This window comes from Lutjanus erythropterus, chromosome 13 (assembly GCF_056507025.1).
Source record: "Lutjanus erythropterus isolate fLutEry1 chromosome 13, fLutEry1.hap2, whole genome shotgun sequence".
Taxonomy (NCBI): domain Eukaryota; kingdom Metazoa; phylum Chordata; class Actinopteri; order Lutjaniformes; family Lutjanidae; genus Lutjanus; species Lutjanus erythropterus.
In genome coordinates this window covers 4,396,378-4,413,533 of record NC_139329.1, presented here as the reverse complement: position 1 = coordinate 4,413,533, position 17,156 = coordinate 4,396,378, and the positions used below count along the sequence as shown (strand labels likewise).

The 17,156-nt window shown below is 38.6% G+C and overlaps 1 protein-coding gene across 1 annotated transcript in view; it reads left to right on the top strand.

Moving 5' to 3' along the window:
* The window catches only part of peds1a (plasmanylethanolamine desaturase 1a), a 61,233-nt gene that overhangs the window by 6,400 nt on the left and 37,677 nt on the right, over positions 1-17,156 (top strand). The window lies entirely within an intron of this gene.

The window sequence follows — 17,156 nt, the reverse complement described above, 5'->3', positions numbered from 1 at the left end:
CTCAGCCACCATAGCAACAATTTCAGGTTGTTTCCTTGTTTATCTGAAAGGAGAAAACAGCTGCATCTATTGTTTAGAAGACAGACAGTATGTCTGGTAAGAATTAGTGCAGGCCTCTCAATGCCTTTGTATGATACCTAAAATTAGAAAATTCCCTAACACCCGTTGCTAGCCAAATGACCAAAATGCATCCCCCTTGTTAACCTGCTAGCCCCTCTCTCCATCTCTGAGAATCAGGGACTGTGCAGTTGCAGAGGGGTTGTGTAGTTGAATATGTTAGTCTAGTCTGGCTGACTCATTGATCCTTTATGAGTCTCAATAAACAGTATGTCAAGTGCAAAAATACCCGGATATCCTATTGCATCCAGTCGCATTTTGCACTATGCAAGCCAGCATAGTACTAGTAAGTAGTAGGCTTATGTCCCAATTGTATGCATACTATATGCAGCAGTATATAAGTAGATAAGTGAAAAGAAAAAGTATGTGATTTGGGAGGCAGGGTGTGTGTATTGATAAATCCATGGAGCTGTCCGTGGTGCTGGAGTAGCTGATCGATTTGTAATTGTGTCCTTGTCTCTTAGTCCCGCCCTTTTGTCAGTTTCAACTGCATCTGTGAAACTATATACTATAAATTCAATTCTACACTATATTGTAACCTATATGATCTATAGCAGGGGTGAGCAATTATTTTTCATGTGGGGCAACATGAGAAATTGATCAGGCTGCTGTGGGTCAGACACAAATGATTTAAGGTCCTAATAATGACCACATCTCTAATAATGAAATGATCAGAAGTGTTCTATATAGGTCACCTCTACTGTCGGTCATCCTTTCTGAATTGCCATGTGATGAATTGTGGACTAATATTTAGTTTGCAGTGTCCAAACCTTGATGTTTTACAGTGAACCATGCTGCTGCATACAGGTTGCAACGAGCGCTGCAGCAAAAGTAGAATAAGAACAACATGGATGTACAGCACTGGGTTAAATATAAAAGACACAGTCCATTATCATTACCAATGAACACAGCACTGACCCCTTTCAAAATAAAGGTCTGAGAACAGTTTAATGGTTAGGAAAATGCTGTTGACTGTCTTTGCTATATTTTACTACTACTTACTTTACTATAAATCTATAGTATAGCATCCGGGCCCCCAGACCACATTTTGCTCAGCTCTGCTCTATAGAGTAATGTTACTTTCATGATCCAAGTGACAAGTAACAACATGTAGTCGCAGAAGAATGAGAGGATCATAGACACACTGCTGTCTGTAGTATTCCTGCAGGTAATCATATACAAAATACAGAAAAGGGAACTGTATTCAACTACAGTTACAGATAGAAAATATGTAATCAGATTACTAATACATTTAGTAAAAATGGGGATTATTAGTAGGATTACAATTAAAAAAAAAAAGAACGATATCCTACCATGCACAATGCACACACAGCTGCCAAATAAGGCCTCTAGTAAAAAAATGCTTCACTGGGTGGAAATTTCAACATTTTCTTAAAATCAATCCATCAATCAATCACTCACTCCAATCAATAAATTGCACACAATAAATGAAGGAACAGCTGGATAAACTAATAAACCTAACAATGAGCATAAAACACTTGATTTTTTTTTTATTTAAAAAAAGTAAAAATTCTCTTATTTCAGCTTTAAATGTGAATATTTTGTTTTCTTTACTCCTCTGGCAGTAAACTGAATATCTTTGAGTTGTGGACAAAACAAGACATTCGAGGACGTCATCTTGAGCTTTGTTCACAACAAATAATTGATTATTTGATAAATTAATCAACTGACTAATCATTGCTAAAAATAATTGTTAGTTGCATCGTATTAATCAAGTTACTTTACTTAAATACTTGTAATACTTGGATTATGTTGCTGACTACATTTTTAACAGGTTATTAGTAAGTGTATCACAATACATTTTTAAAGTAACCTCCCAATCCTACATTCCTATAATATAATAATTCATATACTATAATATTTCTATGATAACCCTAATAAAAATGGGCATATCACTACTTCATATTAATGTCAAATTAAATTAACACTCTCTAAAAACAACTTGCTGTTACAACAACTTGAATGATTATTACTGTATAGGATGAAGGATGAAGAGTGGGGAGAGCTTGCTATACAAACACATGGCACTAAATGAGAAGGCTGCTGATGAGAGTCAGGTCATGTTTGTGTTGCCTGCCTGTTGTTGTTGTTGAGTGTAGCGCTGCTGACTGATGGTTAAGAGGATCACACATGCATTTGGGGTCCCGACACTTTATCCTCTCTCACTTAGTGGCCACGGAGCTTACAGTTAGCAGACTGACTGTGGGTAAAAATAACCCAGACAGGGCTGTGATATGAGCAGCGTTCTGACGCAACACACACAAACTGCTGTGTTACACAATAATAGTCAACAGTGAAGTTCACACTCGGTCAGTGAGCCTCAAGTTTTTCTGAAGCTTCATTTCTGATATTTTTTTTTTTTTAAATTGAATTTCAAGAGTAAAAGCAGAAAATAGTCAAACTGTAAAATAGTGAAAGGTTTACATATTTCCCTCTGTTTAGTTTGTAATGCTGCTCTCACACTTTCAGAAAGACTACATTTTCTCTCTTAACACTTGTTGTGTCCGTGCGGGTTTTCAGCACCCTGACAGTAACAGTTTCCTGGTTAATCTGAAGAATCCAGAGGCGTCACTGTGAACAGATTTTTTCTCAAGTGTTAAGTGTAACAAGTGTTTAGTGACTCATGATCCTGAAACATTTGTCCCACATTTGGGAGCTGATGGAGACAAATATAATTTCACTGACAACAATTTCCAGTGAAAGGATGCTTTGGTAATAGAATCCAGCTGATACCACAATTGATATTTGATCATTTAAAGTGGCTGTGCAGGTGGACTGGGTTGTTCATTAATTGCAGGCTCGGTTGTTTGATTCCCTTGTTCCTCCTGTCTGCACGTCAAAGAGTCCTTGAGGAAGACACTAAACCTCAAATTGCTCATCATTTTCCCAGAGCACAAAGCCACATCCTAAAATGACTTGTTTTGCCCAAACCAGCAGTCCAAAACCCAAAGACTCCTCATTTATTCTCATAAATGACAAACAGCCAGTGTGTTCATTTTGACTGTTTTCAACTTTATATGTGCAATAACTCTGTTCAATCAAAAATATACAATGCTGCTGGTACCTGACGTTTCCTAAAAGTGTCCGTATTTTCATTGAAATATTGCTTTTATATATAATACACAAAAGACAAAGAAAATGTGATCATTATTACTTATTTCAGCCACAGTTGGTCACACTGACCATGTGGAAATTGCTGCTGTTATATCATTACTGTTTGCACAGTTGGAGATGCTTCTTGGTTTCTAAGCAACTATCATCGTCTCTGTCAATAAAACTTAACAAGTGGTCTCAAGTCCCAATTTCCTGACATTAAAATGCAAATAATTAATTAATTAAACTCAATTAAAAATAAAGTAGGGGAGACCAGGGATGGTTGTAACACTTTCTGTCTCGGTTATAACTCAGTGAATTTTTGTGTTAAAGCTCTGAAATGTTGAAACAAAATACCCTCACTTATTACAGATAGCAATGTTTCCAACTTTTTTTTATTTTTGTACAAATTTCCAGCCTTTTCTCATAGGCTATGATTATTTTTCATGATGGTTCTAGGTGGAAATTTGTTATTTTTAAGATTAAAATACATTTAACTATTTTCTTGCTCTGAGTAATTAGAAATCAATCTAAAATTTGCGTCGGATCACTGATGGTTGTTATTCTACAGAAAAGTACTGCAGTGACCTGCAACCAGCAGACGTTTTACTTTTTTGACTGAAACAAATAATTGATTCTCAAAATAGTTTGCAACTACAGTTTGATCGAAGGAATTATTAAGGAAGGAATCTAAGGAATTAATTGACTATCACTACAGTTCTATGCGGGTGTGTGTTGTGGGGTGCATTTGTTTGATGTAAGTGTTATTTAAAGTGTGGTCTGTTTATCTTCTAATAACAATATATCTGCTGATAGAAAAACATTTCTAATATGGATCCCGTAACCTTGGTTATTAAAGAACATATCTGTGATCAACTGAAATCAGGTGAAAATTATAACAGCTGCCATGCGGCTGTATTACTCAGGCTGAGGTTTATCATTTTTTTTATTTCAGTCAAAGACATTTATTGATAATTTTTATTGACCTATTTTTAGTAAAGGAAAAAAAAAGGTTGAAATTAACCAAATTTTAATGTGAAAAATCAAAATAAATACATAAAATCATTCAAATAAATAAAAACAATCAAGGATATATATATTATATCTGATTATATGATAGGCTGTTTATCAGGCAGGGCATTAATTCGTTATATGCAAACCACCATGAAAGCCCATAATGAAGAAGCCTCTCTCCTGCACACCAGGATCTTGACTTAAAAGTTCAACTTCATTTGAATTCATGGATGTGACACAGACATCCCTTGTCAGGTGGATGGAGGAAACGTTCTGCACAGGAGATCATTTGTAGGCTTCACTGATGGACAAATGTTGCTCAGATGGGGATTAACACCAGGGATGAAAATAGCGCAGCAGGGCACAGTTTTAGAACAAAAAGAGTTCTTGCTTTTAGTTTCTTGCCTAATCCTAACCCTAATTTTGCAACTAAGTATTTGATCTTAATCCACTTTTCTATCATTTCCAAATCATGTCAGCAGAGACAACAGTGGATGTGGTGGTGCTGTAGTGAATCATAAATAACAGCTTATTTTCAGTCAACTGCTTTTCTTTTGTTCTGTTGATGAAGGACAATGGCAGCTGTCAACTACACTACAATCAAATGTCATATGAGATCACTTTTATCAGCGCACTGTACAAACCAGCACCGCAGCAGGGGGGAGCGCTGCTTTTTGCTTGAGATTAGTGGTCAGAGGGTTTTCTAGCTGTAATCATAGAGGAGAACATGGTTGTGTGTGAAGTTTTGCGCTTTCACCAGGTAAATCTCAGAATGACTTATAAGCTTTCCCTCATTTCAGCCAAAGGGCACAGCAGGCTGCAAGTGGAAGATATGCTCAGCGACGCTAACAATGCAGCCGAGCCATTTTATGAAAACTTAAAAGCAAAAATGTTTCCCACATGCTGACAAGTGTCTGTTAAAGAAAAATAAACAGCCCAAATTCAAAATGTCAAAGTGTCCATTTTAGGGAGCACCACGCTGTTATGTGCTTAGTTGTTTGGGTCCGGTTCAGCGCTGGTAGGAGGTAAATCTAAATAGCAGTTTGGCTTGTTAGAGTTTGGAGAAGTTAGATGAGGCGTTGGCGATGCTCCATAGAGCCAAACATGGGCTCATTACGGCAGAGCGAGGATGGACAAACAGCTGGACGCATCTCCCTCTCCCTCTGTTTCTGCGTCTCTCCATTTCTCTTACCGACTCTCTATTCATCCCCTCGTCTCTCCTCGGCCCTCCCATATGTCTGAAGTGTCACGGTCTACTGACTTCCTTTCCTCTCCTCTCCTCTTCTCCCCTCTCCTTTCCTTTCCTCTCCTGTTTTCTGTCTTTTGCAAGAAGTGTAGTCACATGTTTGTGTTGGTCTGCCTGTTAGTGTGTGTATCCATCTCTTGACATGTGTGCATGTGTATGTGTGTGGCGGCTGGAGGGTGTGATGTGTGTGTGTGTGTGTGTGTGTGAGATCTCAAGTTCCCCTGGAGGATCTGTTGTCAGTGTCTGTAAGCGATCTAAAGAGCGATAGTGATCTTCAGCCTCGTTCAGCACGTCTCACTGTGACTGCTCACATGTCGACCTGCTCCCATTAAACACACATAAAGACTCTGCAGGCAGAGCTCCTCTGGAACAACTCTGTGTCACATACACATACATAACATCTGTGATTGCAATCAACCAAAGATGGCGAACCTTTGATAAAAATGTACTTTTTGAATGCTCAGTCATAAGAACTGAACCTCAGTATTTGTTTCTAATATGTAAAGTTTTGAGTTTTGAATATTTTTCAGCTTCTGGAGCCAGAAAAAAGTTTGGAAACCACAGCAAAACAACATACAGTTATGATAGCCCAGGAATTGTTTTAGTCAGAATGAATTAAAAATAATTAGCATGTGCTCACTTGCTCATAACTGTTTGCAACACACAGGTGATAATGGGAGCAAGTTGTATAAGCAAAAACTCACTGAGTCGAGGCAGCCATGTTGGATTTTGCATTCCGATGCTGGCTGCTGCACGCTGCTGATATTTTTGACTCTTCAAAGGAGCCACTTTTTGCTTTAATGACAGCTTTGCACACTGTTGGTATGATCTGAAGCATTTCTTATACAAAATAAAGGAAATACATTGAATTAGAAGTGTGTCCAGACCTTTGACTTCCAGATCTCGTTTGAATATATCCCTATATTATTCTATTCACATCCAATTTTGCTGCTAACTGGAAGAGAAACAAAAGCTTCAAGGATGTCAGAGTCGGTTTTCACAAATAAAAATAGACTGGAGGTGAAGCAAGAGCTGCAAACACACATGTTTCATACAAGTGAAACATCACTTTTCGCTTTTTCCCCCCAATATTTCTTCTTACTGCATGCTCTATAAATTGGGTATGATTGGGTATGATGATGTCCCCATAGTAGCCATTTCATTTTTTAAAACCTGCCCTCTGTATAAAATGACCTGTAGTGACCTCTAGGATAATCACAGGCTCATGACACTTCAGAGCATTCAGAGGACGGATGGATTTCTTTAGTATATTGACAGTAATGATGTCTGTGAACAATTCCCAGAAAAGAAATGCTTGCCGGTCACTAAAAAAATGGAGAAATGTTAAATGAGAAAAGCTTTTCATCCCAAATCACAGCATGAATGTTTCTATGGTGTTTCTCAAAGTCTTTGTGTCTTAATGTGGTATTTCAGAGGAATTTTTGACTATTTGTATTCTGTGGTCAAAAATTATTTTAAATTGTGCACCAAACCTGTGTAATAAATGATAGCAACCCATTACCAGCTGTAACATGTATAAGACATGATAGAGCATAATGGAAATGACCATCATATACTTAGATCACAGTGGTCTAAGCCCTTATATACTCTCAACTTACAAAATGTGAATAGGCGCCTAAAGAAAACACAATGTTTATTACACATTTATGACTAGAAAAAACTGACACACAGGTAATGCTCATAACTTTATACCATAATTTAAAACATTTTTGTTGAGGCATTTTCTTATGTAGAGGACTGAGCAAGACAGCATTTTCATCCAAACCAGGTTTCAAGAGTTTCCGCTGAATTTGGCGTCTCTGGAACGTTGACTTTAATCGTTCCTTCCACCAGAGTTGACATTACCAAAAGCTTTTTTTCCCCATAGGCCATGGCCTTGTTACCATAACAACAGAAGCAGGGCAAGGTCATTGAGGTTGGATTTAAAATGTGAACAAATGTAGGAAAGCGTCACACACACATAAAAGTCAAGACCTTTTCACATCAGGCAATTGTCATAACAGTTTATAGATGGCAGTATCTAATGAAATGTAATTTTTAAACTCGTATCAATCCTAAAACTACAGTCTTATGTGATATTTATATGTCCTCAGTCTATAGTACCTGACTTGATGTGCAGAAATGGTTTTTGACAGGTCTGAACCCTGAGATGTGACTGACCTGAATTTGTCTGTTGGAGACGTGCTGCTGCTGTGATAACACTCTCTGCTCACATGTGACAGTTGACACACCATCGCGCTCCCCGAGCAGCTCGCCGCGGGGTCACGAAGGTCAGGGGTTACCGAACCATTTGAGAATGTGTGTCGGGCCCTGAGAGTCACATGGGCTGCACATGACCCCTGTGTGTGTCTGTGTGTGTGTTCCTGTGACCTCAGAGTGGGTCGGAGAGTACTACAGCAGAGTCAGCAGAATCACTACTGTATACAGTACTCTCTCTCTCTCTCTCTCTCTCTCTCTGTGTCTAAGTGGTTTGTCTGTTGTTCACGTTTTCTTCTCTCACACACACTCTTTCTATGATCAGTGTGTAAGTACTATTGGAATTCATCAGAAAGAGCAAAAAATAGTGTTTGTTTCATTATCGATCAAAAAATCAATACATACTGCAACACTCATGAATCAGGTATAGAATGTTATTAAATGTTTGTCCAGGCCTCATAAACCAATACCTGGTCAGATTATTATTATTTTGTCAAATCTTTCCCATGCAGTGTGTGCTAATGAGGGATGTGTGCCACTTATTGTGTGCTTAATGTGTGCATTTAATCCTTTGCAGACATTAAACATCTGGTTACATAAGCAGCAGGTATTGTTTGATTGCCTCAATCACAACATTACAGTTTTACCGTGTTGCTAACTCGACACTCTGCCTTTTTTTGCCTCAGTGCTGGTGACAGCAACAGCTTGAGGCATTATGTTTTCAGATTGTCTGTCCGTCCGTCCATCCCATTCTCATGAATGAAAACTCTGGAATGCTATGAGGGAATTTTTGGCCATAATACAAGAAATGATTAGATAATTAAGATACAAAATTTCACAGAAATGTCTAAAAGGATAAAACAATGGCGTGACGACATTTTATATCCAAAAGGATCCAAAAGGTCAAAGGTCAACATCTCTGTGATGTCATCATGCTCAGCTCTCTATCAGTCCTCTGTCCTTCTCTGTAAAAATAGTCTCCAAGTGAAAACGGCACGTTCACTGGAAATTATTCACTGAAATCAGATATGTTAATATTGTTTGGGAAGACATACAACCATGAGACAGTAATTCTAGTTTTAGGCTTGACTTAAGTCACTCTGTGTTGCTACAGAGGAACACTGGTGAACCTAGAAGATTGATCTATTTTTTTCTGTAAAATTCCCCGGATATCATGTTTGGTTATGGATAGGGATTTGTGTTATTGTAATTAAGTTCTAATAAGTTGATGATGATGCCTTCTGTGTGGGTGGCTCTCATTTTATTTGTGTTAAACTGTGGTGAAGAGTCTGGTGGCTGCTGATAATAACAGTTCTTCAGTTGCGGTTTTTCTGTTTATTACAAACAGACTAATATTGTTGCTGCATGAAATGTAAAATGCATATTTTCCCAAACCAGTGGATATGTAGGTTGTACTTTGCATCAATGTAATAGAGGACAGCAGTGCTGAGAAGCTGACGTTGCCTCGTTGGAATACTGCATACAACCCTAATTCCAAAAAATTTGGGACACATTGTAAAACATAAATTAAAAATTAGAAAGAGTGTATATTTAAAAAAAATAGAATTTATCAGTTTGAATATTAAACATCTTGTCTTTGCACTGTATTCAGTTGAATGTAATCAAATTGAGTGCAATCAAATTAAAAATCTTATTTCTGCATTCACTTTAATAGCTGACTTTGTCCTCATGGCTCCTTCGCCTCAGAATTTGTGCTGGTTTCACTGCTTGGCAACATCGGGCTGAACAGGAAAAGGTTCTCAATGCTAATTTGGGAGTTTTAAACCTGTGAGAGAAAGAAGTTTTCCAACTCAAAAATTTTAAACAGTAATACAACAGATAATATGTTTGCATCCTGCCACACCCGTATCACTAAAACGGCCTCTTCAGTGGAGGAAATGTTCCATCGCGCTGGTGACCAAACACACACACACACACACACACACACACACACACACACACACACACACACACACACACACACACACACACACACACACACACACACACACAGACAGGTTTCCTCGCTTGCCTCCGTCCTGCTATATGTCACACACATTGACACCGACACTCACAGACATGTAAGCGCTCTCTTTCTCTCTTCCCCTCACACTCTCTAACCTGCAGCTTGTCCACATCTCTTCATTATCTGTGTGGTTTTGGTCACATTTTTTCTCTCCTCTCCCCTGCAGCTGTCCCTCACACACACAGGCTGCAGCTTCCTTTCAGCTCTGATGTCCCCTCTGTCCTCCTCCTGTCTTTCTGTACAGTTTTACATATTAAATGATAACTTTTGTATTTTTTTAACCTGGACTCTATTTTTCCATGTTTTTGAGTCTAAGTGACTAATGAGGACAACAGTGTTTGAAATTGGTCCAGCACTGAGGGAGAGTGCTGCAGCCAGTTGAAGTGAAACTGAGCTGCAACGTAAGCCCTCAGGGCAAAGTACGTCCACTAAAATGCCTGTTTTTGCCAATGACAGACTCAGATTGTTATTCTAAGTGTCTGACAACATTTTGGAAATGATCCCTGCAGTGAGAGACCTTTTTGTTAAAGCGTAAGATCGTTTTTGTTTAGCCGGAAACAGCTGTTTTGTTGCTTGCACCAAACTAACCAGACCCCTTCACAAAACTGTCATTTTAACATAGTCATCTTCATCCTACCTCGTAAGAAACAACATAAAACTCACCAAAAAAGGCTTGGCTCATCTTTTCTCTGTTTCACCCACTCTAGTTTGGCCAAAATAAACCTGTAATTCACTGAGATGGACGTGAAAATGTTCTATCTCTACACTTTGTTTCTGTCCACTCTGATGTCCAGCCTTCCTCTCACTCGTCTCCCGATATTTTCACATCTAACACTGTGAATTAAAGGTCTATTTCAATCAAACCAGAGTGCGTGATTGTTGGAATGGTAGAAAGACGAGATTTTTTGGTGAGTTTTATTTTGTTCCAGTTGAGTTTGAATGAAGATGACAGGTTTAATTTAAAGTTCAGTCATATAACACTAGACAGAGTGATCATCTTCATTTTTATAAAAAGAAACATGGACACTTCTCCCTCAGATATTGTGCACAAATTTAAAATGCAAAAGTACACATTGTCAAGAGCTCATCTACGTTTTTACAATTTTTAAGAGGAAATTGGCATCACATTTAATTCATGATGGTTAATTATTTCTTGACATATATGCATATATATGTAATTAGGTTTCTTTTTGTTTTTTCTGCTCATCGTTTGTGTTTCTTGTCATTTTTTGTTTTCTTAAATTATGTTCATGTTAATTTTGATTAGTACTATTGTTTTTATTTATTTGTTTGTTTGTTTTCTTAAAAGGAGGGGAGGTCCCTTGGATAAGACTGCGGCTTCCTGACCTCTTCTGACAGTAAATAAATAAAAAATAAATAAATAAATAAATAAATTTTGCAAAGAGAGTCTGTTTAGTTTGGTGAGAGCTATGAAACAGCTGTTTCTGGTTAAACAAAACGTATTTTACTCGTAAGCAAAAAAGTCAATTTCTGTCAGAATCCTTTCCATAAAGTTATCAGACACAGAATAATAATCTGAGACTGTCAGCGGCAAAAACAAGCACTTTTAGTTGGTGCAATTTCATGCAGAGCTGTAATTAAACACTTGTGTCAGAACTGCAACTGAAGTCAGTTGATTTTATTGTTCCAGTTATCAATATCAGACATTTATTGAAATGAAAATATTCATTTGAATGCGGTTTTTATTATTGTAAAGTATTCAACTTAATTTCCACATTGATCGGAACAGTGAGGACTTTCCAGCAGTGTATTTAATGTTGGAAGCTAAACACATGAATATGATCTGTGTGATGTAGAGTTTTTGTGATTCAGACCTGATAGAGTGCTCTCCAAATATAATGCACAGCGCACACACACACACACACACACACAAACACACACATACACACACACACACACACACACACGCACGCATAAATGATGTGCACACATAGTCAGACACAGGCACACACATTGTACACACACTTTACACACCTACACAGTGCATCTATGGCTTTAGGCGAGCCTTCTAGGCAGGATTTTGCTGTTGACCTTGACCGATGCAAGAGAGGAGCTGGGAACGTTGTGCATTTTCAGAGATGAGCTGTGTGTGTGTGTGTGTGCGTGTGTGTGTGTATGTGTGTAATTATCCTTATGAGGGCCGCAGATGAATATGGTGGTAGCAGAAAGCCCAGGAGATGCGGGGATGGCATACAGCACACACAATCGCACACAAAGGAACACACACATGATGGGATCTGTCCATCCTTTTTTTTTTTTTTTTGTCTCCACAGGGGAGGGAGGCTGGAGCAGGGCCTACTTACACTGGCTCTCATGTGGGTTCAAATGTGTATGTGTGCGTGTGTTATTGTGCCTGGATATATGCATCTGTTTGTGTGTGTGTGTGTGTGTGTGTGTGTGTGTATGTTCTATTGTGTCGGTATGCAGTTATTGAATCTCATTTGCCACATTCCTCTCTTTGTTGCTGTTGAATCTACAGGGTAATGGATTTATTAAGTTTGTCCGGCAGGCGTGTGTGTGTGTGTGTGTGTGTGTGTGTGTGTGTGTGTGTGTGTGTGTGTGCACATAAAGACATACATATTGTGTTTGTGTGTGTGTATCATTTCTTCATCTGTGGTATGTGTACTTTGCGTTGATGTTGGTTTTGTGTGTATGTGAGTGTGTGGGTGAGTCTGTGTTTGCCTGTGTCCCTGTGCTGTGTACTGTTATTGTGTGTGTGTGTGTGTGTGTGCGCGTGTGTGTGTGTGTGTGCATGTGTCCCAGGTTCTTGGGTCCACTGAGATCAGATGAAAGGAAAGAGGCCTGTGACTGATCCACTCCTTCTCTACAAGGGAATTCGACCTCCCCTCTCTCTCCCCCCTCTCTCCCTCACCCCCTTTGTGTCTCTCTCCCTCACCCCCTCTCTCCCGGCTCCTGTCATTCTCTCTGAGCGTCTCTCTCCCTCGTCTCTCCCTCCGTCTCCCCCTCTTTCATTCGCTTTCTCTCTGAGCATGTGACCCACTTTTACCACCCACATCTCTCCCTTCCTCTCCCTCTCCCCGAGTCCCATCTGAAGACAGTCTGCTGAGAGCGAACCAGGGGACACGCAGAGAGAGACGGAGGATAAAAAGAGTAGCTCTGCTCGTACATACTGTATCGCCCTCTGTGATTTAGAGCCTAATGCGCTCGTAGTCTATACATCAGTATGAACAAGTGTTTGCTAATGCAGTTCATTTAACAGACAGACTGGAGGTGATGGGGAGAAGAGAAAAAAAGGCGTGGTGATGCGTTCGAGGTGTGTTGGCAGCTCTGACTTGCTCTTTGAGTAGCTGTCAGAGTTGCTGTTCAGAGTGTGAGTTTCTTTTTGTCAGGGTCTCTGTAGGTGGTGTTTTCAGCGTGTGAGTGCGGCTGGCTCACTTGTTGTTTGCTGTTTTTGTGTTCTTGCCTTTTGGTTTTGTCCCTTGCTGTGCGTATGTTCATTCGATTGGTCATAATAGAATGAAAAAGAATGTTCTCCCCCCACTTTAACTTTGGAATATGTTTGTGTTGGTTGAGATAAATACAGTGACACAGCACAGGGGATACTCTTGTGGATTCTGTCTTACCGCAGTGACAAAGCAACATATTTCCACAGGATGGCAGTTTACTGCAACTGCCTAAAGGTGGTATCAAGATATTATGATATACCAGGGTATTTAGAAATTAAGACGGTAAAATTTTCAGTTCCATCATTGTAAATAAAGTTATGTAAAACACACTATAGAAGTTGCATCTGTTTTTTTATGGCTGGAAAATGAAAACAAAATTAACTGAATTTATTAAAACAGGGAACTTAACCAACAGAATAATTATTTGGAGGTAGAAAAGGTATAAATGGCTGTGCATTTCTGCTTTATATGTCTCCTTGTTAATCAGTTAATAATGAGTTGTGGAAATCTCACCACATATCTTGAGATGAATTCTGACTAAAAAAGCAGGTTATTAGCCACATGGTTTTATTTAATTGCCAGTCAGCCACCACCAACTGCACATAATCTCCCTTTAGCCCACTGATGTGTTGCTATATGCCACAGCAAAGCCTAATTATTTCCTATTTATTCATTATTCTATGGGCCATCAGCATTTTAACCCAGTAAGACTTTTATAAGTCGGCAATTTTCTTATTAAGACTCACAGAATTGTAGGATGAACAGTGTCATATATGCTACAATGACTTCTATCACCAGCAACTCAGTTTTTATGTTGTTTTTCCTTTATTTTTTTTAACACAAATACTGTCATATACTGTATACTCAGTGAAATGTCAGGAAGGTATGAAGGTATGACAACATAAATACCACCCTAGCCTACTTAGTTATTGCATTTTATTTGACTTTATCGAAGCATACTGTCATAAGTGTAGCGCAGCTCCTTTAAGGAATAGGGCACTACATAATGAGTGTGTGGCCTGCAAATGAAAGAGAGCGAGTGGCAGAAACTTCAGCTTAGCAGGAAGTTGTCCTTCTGGCAGTAAATGTACAGTTCAGGTTAAAGTGTGTCAGTTAATAAACACTGCAAGACCAAGAACTGCTGGAAAAGTGACGGTGTTAGCCCTGAAGTAAGCTGAGCAGAAAAAGCCAACATTAAGCTAATGCTAATTCTAGTGTTGTACCTTTACCTGTACGTTGGCTTTAGTGTGATTGCATCTGTTTCAGAAGTTTTATAATCTATCCTTGAACTGCAGTGTTTTTGGAGACATTGTAAAATAAATAATAGTAATAAATCCAACACAAAATGACCTCTGTTGTAATTTATCCATATTCCATCTTGAAAAAAGTTTTGCTTGTTAGCATGTTGTTAGCTGTCCACTGGCAATCCCAAGATGCCTTTGGCTGCCTTAGATATATTAATATATCCATGAGCTGATCTCAACATGATATTGACCCTTCAAAATTAAATTTGCAGTGATGACAGTACAACTCCTCGGTAGACATCCCATGACCGTGGTATTGTGGTAATGCAGTTATCATCACAGCCCCAGCTACACTACTATTGCATGTACTCTGCAGTTTGTATGCAATATTGATTTACATTCAGTAAAATAGCAACACTTTCATTACACCAAGAGATCTAGTCAAGGATTAACCTTTTCATTTGTCTTTAATCACCTGGAAATAAGAATCATTGTGTTTTTGTTACTTTAGAAAGAGCCCTTTATGTCCACAGTGGACATGGGTCCATGGAGTCAACCATGTTGCACTGCTTTCTTTTTACAGTAGCCCAGAACAGACAAATCAAACACTCTACATATGGCCTTTCCAATTTTGTACAAGTTTTGTGGATACCGTAGGTTCTCCTCCATGTTTGGAAGGGAAGGGTGAGACAAGTTGTTTGCAATCTGCAACCTCACCCACATCCCAATCCCAGTCCGACACATTAGTCCTTTAAGATATTATAACATTAAAAAAAAAATCCTGTTGCATCCTGCAGGTGCAGTTGTGAGAATGATTCCCAGAATGCAAAGAACTTATGGACATAGGTCTCATTTGTATGTGTCAACTGTTTCACTTTGTGTTCTACAATGTTTCCATCACTTCCACACTTCATCACACAAGTATTGTGTGTGTGTGAATCCTGATGTCGCTGCCATGCAGGCACAAAGAGTTGAAGTCGTGCCTGTTGTCAGCGCATTAATATACAGTGTTATGTCAACTGTGCTCTCATGATGTCTCGTTGTTGAGAAACTGAGATCACAACAGTAATGAATGAAAACGCATGAAGCCAAACTGTTTATTACTTGACACTTCCACTTTCACAAGGGACTTGTCAAAAGATGAAAAAAGATGCAGTATAGTTATATATTGTTGCACTATTTAACAGTTAAAGCATAACAGCAAACATACCACAAATTACTGTTACAGAAACTTAACATTTCATTTTAATGCAGACTGATTAAATGTCATTGACATATGCTCTGGATCTCCTGTAGTAAGGTGCATGTGCTCAGTGCTGCAGAACTTGAGACACAAGACAAAACAGTTGGCACCATTTACTTAGAAAGAAACCAAGTACAAACAAAAATACATGTCTTTAATACATCCATTATGAATGTAGAGTTGGGGTTTAGGTATCTGTAATTTGGGGATGAGTTTGTCTGTTTTAAGATATGTCAGTATGGTCAGGAGCTGTTCTAAATGGTCACACATTTTCAAGAACAAGAAGCGTGTGAATGTATTTTTATTTTTATTCCACTGATATGAATTCATTTCGCTGCAAAGTGTAGACCATAAAACTTTAAAGTGCCTCCTTTTCCTTCATTAAGCAAAAATCAATTATAAAGTTTTGAACAAATAAGTCCTATAATGTATGTAAACATCATATTAATTTTATGAGTTTAACACTTAAAAATACTCAGCTTATCTGCTTAATCAGGTGCAGGTGTGAGTCGATCAGGGTTGATTGACAACTGTCTGGCCACACAAGCAAATAACTTCTGATTGGTGCACGGGTGTGTGTCACATCACCTTTTTCCCACTGAGCCTCAGACAATTTAAGCCAGTGCAAAGAAAACACACAAAACACAGTTTGAAATGTGTTCACGTAGGATGCCATCACTCATAGTAAGAAGTTTTGTGATAAAATGTTTTCTGGTCTGTTAAGATTTCAGGTCAAGGTTGCTGTTATTGTCTCCTGGAGGAGAAAAATTGTCATATTTTGAAGGAACTGCTGCATAAAAACAGACAAGTATAATATATTAAAATCCTTGTGCTGTGAACCATGCACTTTAGATCACTATAAGATACAGTGACACTAAATTTAGACAGGACTGAAACACTAAATGTAAATTCATGTTTGGGTCCACAAAAAGGGATCAGTGTTCACCTGTTCTCAAGTTTTGTCCCACTGACCTCTGCATGCCCTGACAATGAACCAATCAAATAAAAGTAAGGCTCAAACAAGCTCCTGATTGGCTGGCTGTTGTGCTGCCTTACACAAAAGCATCAGAGGCTCTGTTTCTCTTCTGCATGTTCTGTTAACTTAAAGGGATAGTTCAAATTATTTGCAGTGGGGTTTCAGGAGGTACTTGCCTACTGTGGATGGCTGCCTGCAAAATAACTTGTGAGTGACTATTTTAAACCAACCCATGATCTTTCTCTAACCCTAACAAAGTCTTTTGTGTTGCTATAAAGCTACCCAGATTAGCCTTACACAATGTGCACAAGCAACAGAAACAAATTTTTGGATTAAGAAGTTTTGGAACTCAAGGGTTTCCTTCTAGACACAACCTCACTCCTGTTGACAGGGATACAAAATGTATTTTAGCCACCTAAAATAATCTATATCAGTACAAGTCTACACTGTATTTAAAATATATACAGCAGAATATATACAAGTTACTGGTCTACAGCTCCCTTGATCTGTTAGTTTGTGTTATTGTGTGAT